This window comes from Pinus tabuliformis, chromosome 9, assembly GCF_031772625.1.
Source record: "Pinus tabuliformis cultivar Carrire ecotype Pingquan chromosome 9, CPIR1, whole genome shotgun sequence".
Lineage (NCBI taxonomy): Eukaryota > Viridiplantae > Streptophyta > Pinopsida > Pinales > Pinaceae > Pinus > Pinus tabuliformis.
Genome location: NC_142307.1, coordinates 1,391,799,244 through 1,391,807,282, shown reverse-complemented (window position 1 = coordinate 1,391,807,282; position 8,039 = coordinate 1,391,799,244).

Sequence of the window (8,039 nt, the reverse complement as noted above, 5' to 3'; positions counted from 1 at the left end):
GAGAGAGAGATTGTTGTGAAGGAGGGATTGAAATTTGTTACAAAAAAATTATAATTTTTTTTTTTTTTTTTAAGTTGGTAAAATTTATTACAATTGTAGTAAAGATAAATGGTATTGGCTTTATTCCATTAATGTAGGTTGAAGTCACTTAAATTATTAATAGTGATCCATAATAATAAAGACTTTCTTTCTTCCTTATATCTTTAACTAGTGAACTATTACCTTACTTCTTTACATCTAAAAAGATAAGTCATAATTTCATTCTAAAATAAAATAAAAAAATATACTTAATAAATTTAACTTAGATAATATCCATTAGATAAGTAATATCTAATTAGAAATTAACTCTTGTTCAAAATTAATGATATATAATTAGAATTATACTTAATAATTTTAACTTAGATAATATCCATTAGATAAGTAATATCTAATTAGAAATTAACTTTGGTTAAAAAAAGTTCATAAAATTCAAAGTTGAGTTTGAAAATTCTGTCGAATAATTAAGTTAAATTAAAACCAATATCCTAGGGGAAAATTCACTTTAAATAACTTTTGATTATTTAAGAAAAAATCTCATTGTTTTTTGTAGGCATGGAATGTCTTGGTTAAACAAGAGTATTGTACGTGCATCTTATAGAAAAAATAATTGATAGTAGAATAATCCTCATGAGAATAATTATAGAGTAGTATAATATAGAGTTACTATATTAAAAAAGTGTGGAATATAAATTATGTTAAAAGATTTAGTCTCATATGATTTGAGTAAAGCTCTTCACTACACATAAAATACAAAATTGTGGGAAAGATAACAAAATTTTAAGTTGTTTACTTATTGTTTGCTTTGTTATTATGTTGTACCCTAAAGCTAAGTGAATTTGTTTATGTAAAATGTGAATTTGTTCATGTAAAATGCATGAAACTAAAAATTATAACTTAGTTTAAACCAAAAAGATATGACATATTGAATTGTAAAAACTTTAACCATACATTTATGATATTGCACAATAACTTGATTTTATCATAAACACAATTTTTAAGTATGAATACATGAGACACTTTCCACTTATTTTTTACAACGCATAATATATTTTAAATTAAATAGTTAAAAATGTATTGATAATATGTTATATTTTTACTAAAATTAACTTAAACTTTCAGTATCACTATTTATTAAAAAATTTAATATCATACTATACAATATAGTTAATGTAAATTTAATATTATTTATTATAATATTTTATTAAAAAAATTCAACAAACATATTTCATTAAAGATTCAAAATATATTTTTTTTTTAATATCAATAATTAACTTTGACGACAATCTCATAATATACATATTATATGAACACCATTATTAACTTAATAAGAATCTTAAAACTTCAGCTCTCTTTCATAATATACATTTATATGAACATCATAGCTTAATAAGAATCTTAAAACTTCAGGTCTCTCTTTTTAAGCTGGGCCGTCGTTTTGACCACAACCCTTCGAAAGTTTTGGTGGTGAATTCAGCAAAACCAAATAGTTTGAAAGTAGTGACTCTAAACAAAACCAAATAGTTTGAAAGTAGTGCCTCTAATTTGGCGGCTGCGCCACAAGTAATGAATATTAAAAAAGTGTTAAGTTAGTTATTCATTTATAATTATATTAATTAAATATTAATGTGATTCATTTATATGATTAGCATAATCATATTAAAAATATTAATAGGTAAATATAAACTAACATAAAAGGTATATAGGCAAATATAAAGTAATGAATAGCTTATATCTGATTTAATTTTTACCTGTGGTTCATTGGATGAGAATAGGCCAATATAAAGTAATGAATAACATCTAGTTCATTGGATGAAAATAAAATTATTGTTGGGCAAAATTTAGGTAAGATAATGACACCCAACCACTTCAATTTTTATGGAAAGTAGATAGGTAAATATAAAGTAATGAATATTTTACTCTTCATTACATGAAAATAAAACTATATTTAATGGATATAATGGAAAGGTGTTAAGTTAATTATTCATTTATATGACTAGCACAATCATATTAAAAAATATTAATATAGTTGATATAAGCCGATTGTATCTACTATTAATAAATATATAATAATAAAAATAATATTACAATAAAATTATTACAATAAAAACAATATTAATATAATTAAAATTAATAATAATTATTAATTATTATTTAATATTTAATTCTATTTAATATTATTTAATAATAATATTAATTAATAATAACAATCTTAATAAATATTTAGTAATAACAATAATTAAATAAATATTATTAATAATTTAAATAAATATTATTAATAAGTAATTTTTTATTTATATTTAAAAATAAAAATAAAAATATTTTTTTTTTATAATAATAAATTAATATATTTAATTAAATAATAATAATTAATTAATTCGCTATTGGTGTATTCTCATATTTTACATCCATTCCTTCTGTGGGGCGGATCCGTGATGTTCAGGCAGAATTCATTGACTATAATATCCCATGGGGTTTTTTTGATGGTTCATCTAGGGGGAACCTTGTTGTTGGGGGCAGGGGCAATCCTATATATTTCTACAAATCAATACTTTTATTTTTCTATGGGTTTAGGGGAGGGGAGTAACAATTTTGCTGAATTGATGGGCCTCTACATTCTTCTTCAACAGGCAATTTTGAAAGGTTGTTGGGCTATTCAAGTATTTGGAGACTCTCAGATAGTCGTGCACTGGGTGAATATGATTCATCATTGTCATATAATTCGATATTTTCCAATCATTGAAGATATATTTCTCTTCATTCAGCAGTTTGATAGTTTTACTATTACACATGTCTATAGGGAGAGGAATTCTCTCGCTGATGAGGCTGCCAAGAAGGGTTCGGTACTTCAGATGGGGATGATGCAGATTGAAGAGTTCCTTCTAGATGGGCGGAGGGGTTCTTATCATCGACCCTTTCATGAGAGGGGCTCAATATAATTTTGTTGATATGATTTAGGGATGCAGTTTGGACATGATTTTGGTAAAAAATTGTTATTTTTTTATCTTCAATATATATGTAATATTCGATATATATGGACAATATATAGCACATATGATTTCTGAAATGTATGCAATGCATATATCTACAAATGTAATTTCTACTTTTTTTGGAAGCAATGAAATTATGACTTTTTCTGAGGAAAAAAATAATTAATTTATTCATTTAATACATATTATAAACCCAAGGTATATAAACCCTACGATAAATATGATGATGATGATGATGATTAACGTCCACTAAGTCCAATGTTGTCTATTGGACCTCAAGAAAAGAGAGTCTAATTTTCCTTCTTCAAAATCTTGTTTTTGTGATCAAGGAGCAGGGAAAGAAGCGTTCCAAGATTGCTATAGTTGGGTTGGCTTAATAAGTCAAGAAGATTGAAGGTGTGGCTAATGATAGGGAATTGAGAGTGGATGTGGGAAAGAGTCGGGCAGCCTAAAACGAAGTTCTTTTCATCTTCCACCTTCTTAGTATCACAAATATGAAAAATTCTATCGTCCCAAGGAGTCTTGGGAGTAGATCACAGCCTGGTCTCACTTCGAACCTCATGAGAGTTAGTTCTAATCCTAACGATGTTCATTTTCTTCTTAGTTCTAGTCAACATAGAGAGATAATTCTGGTTATCAAGGGTCGGGTTGATCACCTCCTTATAGTACCTTAGCTTCCTTTTACCCTCCAACTCCTTAGCATCCCACATTTTGTCCTTAAAATTGGAGGTAATAGTATGATTGATATTGTCCTTTCTTCACATGATGATGTCCTCCTTAATCCCCCAAAGGTTGAGCCAAGACTAAGCATCCTGATGCCACCCGCGCATGAGGCGTAGGTGGGGGTTTGACTAAAGTTAGAAGCAATTTTTGGGAGCCTCTTGGATTCCATATTGTGAAGCTTCTTCTTATACATGAGATATCTAAACATAGTCGCACTTTCAATGGGAGACAGGCTAGCTTCGATCAAGAGGATAGGATAGGGAGTATTTCCCTTGATCTTAAGGTTATAAGTTATGAATTTCCTTTGGATCATTTCAATCTTTCTCCATGACTCCCTAGATATACTCCACCCCCAAACTTCACATCTGTATAAGATAACAGGGGTGACAAGAGTCTGAAAGAGGAACCTTTTTTTACTCCAAATGTAAAGATTAGCGGACTTATAATTGTTTTCAAGATCATAATAATCTTTCCAACCTCCAATAATTCTTTTCTCTATGCTATAATTCCAGTTGAGCTGATGAGGAAAGTCAATACTCAAATATTTATAAGAAGAAACCTGCTCAAGACAATGGTTATCATAGATGAAACTACCATGGGTGACCATTTTGGATTTAATGATCATGAATTTAGTCTTGTTGGTATTAATTGTCATACCCATCTTGCAGAAGTAGACATGAAGAGTCTTAAGCTGCTTATCTAGGTTATCATGGCTCCTTGCAAGAAGAATGATATCATCAGCATATAGGAGAAGACTAATGATAATAACAATGAGCTTGGTGCCTTTGTAGCCTGCAGTTTCTAGACACTCCTCTAGCTTATCGATGTAAATACCAAAAATGGTAGGGGAAATGGGACAACCTTGCTTAACCCCGATATTACATTTAATATATTTATACCACCCTTCGCTGGTCGTAAGCTTGGCAGTGGCAGTGTCATAGAGGCGGATCACAACAATCCTCAGTTCAGAAGGAACCATGAGCTCTTCAAGCCTCTCCCAGATCTTATCTCGGGGGATAGTGTCGAAAGCTTTTCTAAAGTCCACAAAACAATAAAAGAGATCGGTTTTACTAGTGTGACCTTCCTATGCAATAATCCTAAGGGTGACAAGGTGGTCAATGGAGGAGTGATGTCTCCTAAAACCAGCCTGCCCTTTAGCTCTTTTACCTTGGTTCTCAAGCCAAAGGCTAAGCTTTTTTTCTAGAATGAGCCCATAAAGCTTGGCTAGGATGTGGCTAATCATAATGGTCATGTAGTTAGAGGGAACGCTTTTGTCCCTATTTTTTAAGATAAGCACAATAAGGCTTTGCGTATAAAGCTTAGGGAAGCCATGCTTTACAACCAAATTGAGAAGCTTATGGAGATGAGGAATGAGGATAGATTTTCCCATTTTAAAGATCTCATCTTTGTATCCTTCAATATCTTTGGCTTTCCCATTAGCGAGCTTATTAATCCCAGACTCAACGTCTTCCAAAGAAAAAATATCATCCTTAATATGAGTGTTTAAGATGGTGCCCATGGTGTTCGAAGAGTCATACAACTTCTTAAGATATTTATCCCAATTTTCTAGGGGGATAGAATGATTATCTTTGATTTTACGAACAAGCACATTCAGCCAAAACTTTCTAGGAGAAACTTTAGAAAGGTGGATAAGATGCTCTTGTATCTTATTAATATATGATCTCTTCTTCCTCTTAATGAGAGCTTTGTATATACTTATATTCTGGAGCTTAATGCTTTCATTAGGGGCGTCTCTGATAGCTTTCCTGGCAATTTTACAGTCTTTTTCATACCAAGGATTGGAAGTTCTATTATTTTTCTTATACGAAGTCTTATTAGAGAATTTGCTAATGGTGGTGGAAAGAGTAGTAGTAAAATGGTAATAGATTTGATCAATGTTGTTATTATAAGTCAGGGAGCCTAAATATATTTCCAAATCCCTTAAGAAAAGTTTGACATTATTTCTATCGAAGTGAATGTGACTTTTTATTTCACTATTCTCTTGCATGTGGGTGGTATGCATAGAAATATTAAGGGATAAAGACAAAGGTTTGTGGTCAGAGTCAGGCTTGTACCTGTTAAGAAGCTCAAAGTTTGTAATATGGTTGAGGACATGGATGTCAGAAATCGCATAATCCACGACGCTGCTACCCAGCCCATGGAAATAGGTCATCTGACTGGAGAGAGGTCATTTATTAATACCATTACAAATGATTAGGTCTTGGGAACTACAAAGTTTGAGGAGCTTGGTGCCGAATAAGTTATCGATTATGTCTTCATATTTTCTCTTGAATCTATTAGCTAAGTTACCATCCTCATCAAGCCACAAGGGGTCAGGGTTAGAGTTGTTACTTAACATAATAGCTTGGTTAGTAGCAGTTTGAGCATTAAAGTCCCCAAGAAAAAGGATATTGCCTTCATTCCTTAGGTTGTAGATGTCTTTTTCTAAGGTATTGAAAGGACAATTCTTATCCAAGTTGTTTTTCTTATAGGATGTAGAGTTGATAGGGGCGAAATAGGAGATTTCAAGAAAGATCCTATTGGTTGTAGAATTAGAGATTTCTATCTAAATGTATTGATTGAAGGGGTTGTTTTTATGAAGTTGAATGTGAGAGGAAATTATGTTCCTAATATAACAGGCTATACCACCAAAACCTCTCCTGGAGGATTTCTTATTCCAGGCAAACCAAAGAGTGAACCTGTCAAGGTGAGGGACCCTAGATTCGTCATGCTCCCAAGTTTAAACTAAAATAATAAGATCAATATCACTTGAGATCCAAGTTAACATAGGACCTTTACACCATGGAAAACCACATAAATTTCAGAAGAGGATCTAGAGTGATGTTGTTCCCTATTTATCACTCGTAAACCATGATTGACCATAGTTGAACATGATTGATTTTCATATTGAGACAACCTTTGTCACAATGCGACGATGGATCATCATTGGTCATGGTTGATTTTGATATTGAGAAAATCTTTGTCATAATGCAGCGTTTGACCATGGTTGACCATGATTGATTTCCATATCAAGAAAATCCTATGAAAAATAATAAAATAAATATTATAAACCAAGCTATATAAACCTTATGATAAATATTATAAACGCTAAAATAAACATGGTTGACCATGGTAGACCATGCTTGATTTACATATTGAAACAATATTTGTCAGAATATGACATTGGACCATGGTTCACCATGGTTGACCATTACTGATTTTCATATTGAGACAATCTTTGTTAGAAGTATTTTCACAAAATTTATTTTACTTTAAAAACACATTGAATTTACCTTGATTTAAACAATATTTGTCACAATGCGACTTTGCACCATGGTTGACCAAAATTGACAATGCTTGACGATGGTTGATGATGGTTAACCATGGTCGATTTTAATATTAAGACAATCTTTGTCACAATGTGACGTTGGACCATGGTTGACCATGATTATAAGCTCAAGGGATTTATATTAAACTCAAGGATTAATATTATAAACCCTATGAATAATATTATACCCTAGGAATATGAACCCTTAGATTAAGAAACCCAAGGGATTCATATTATAAATCCAAGGGAGTAATATTAAAAACCAGAGGATTATAAATCCAAGGGAATAATATTAAACCCAAAGGATAAATATTATAAACCCAAGGTATATAAACCCTAAGTTAAATATTATAAACCCTAAAATAAATGTGGTTGAGCATGGTTTACCATGGTTGACCATGATTATAAACCCAAGGGATTTATATTAAACCTAAGGATTTATGTTAGAAACCCTATGAATAATATTACACCATAGGAATATAAAACCCTTACATTAAAAACCCCAATGGATTCATATTATAAACCCAAGGGAATAATAAACCCAAGGGATTAATACTAAAAACCCAAGGGGTTATAAACACAAGGGAATAATATTAAACCCAAGGGATTATAAACACAAAGGAATAATATTAAACCCAAGGGATTAATATTATAAACCCAAGATATATAAACCCTAAAATAAATACTATAGAACCTAAAATATAAATGGTTGACCATGTTTTACCATGGTTGATTTTCATATTGAGACAATCTTTGTCACAATGCGATAGTCGACCAGGGTTGACCATAGTTGATTTTGATATTGAGACAATCTTTGTCACAATGTGACATAGGACCATGGTTGCACATGGTTGGAAATGACTATAAACCCAAGGGATTTATATTAAACCCTAGGATTAATATTATAAAGTTTATGAACAATATTATACCGTAGAAATATGAATCATCATATTGATAAATCC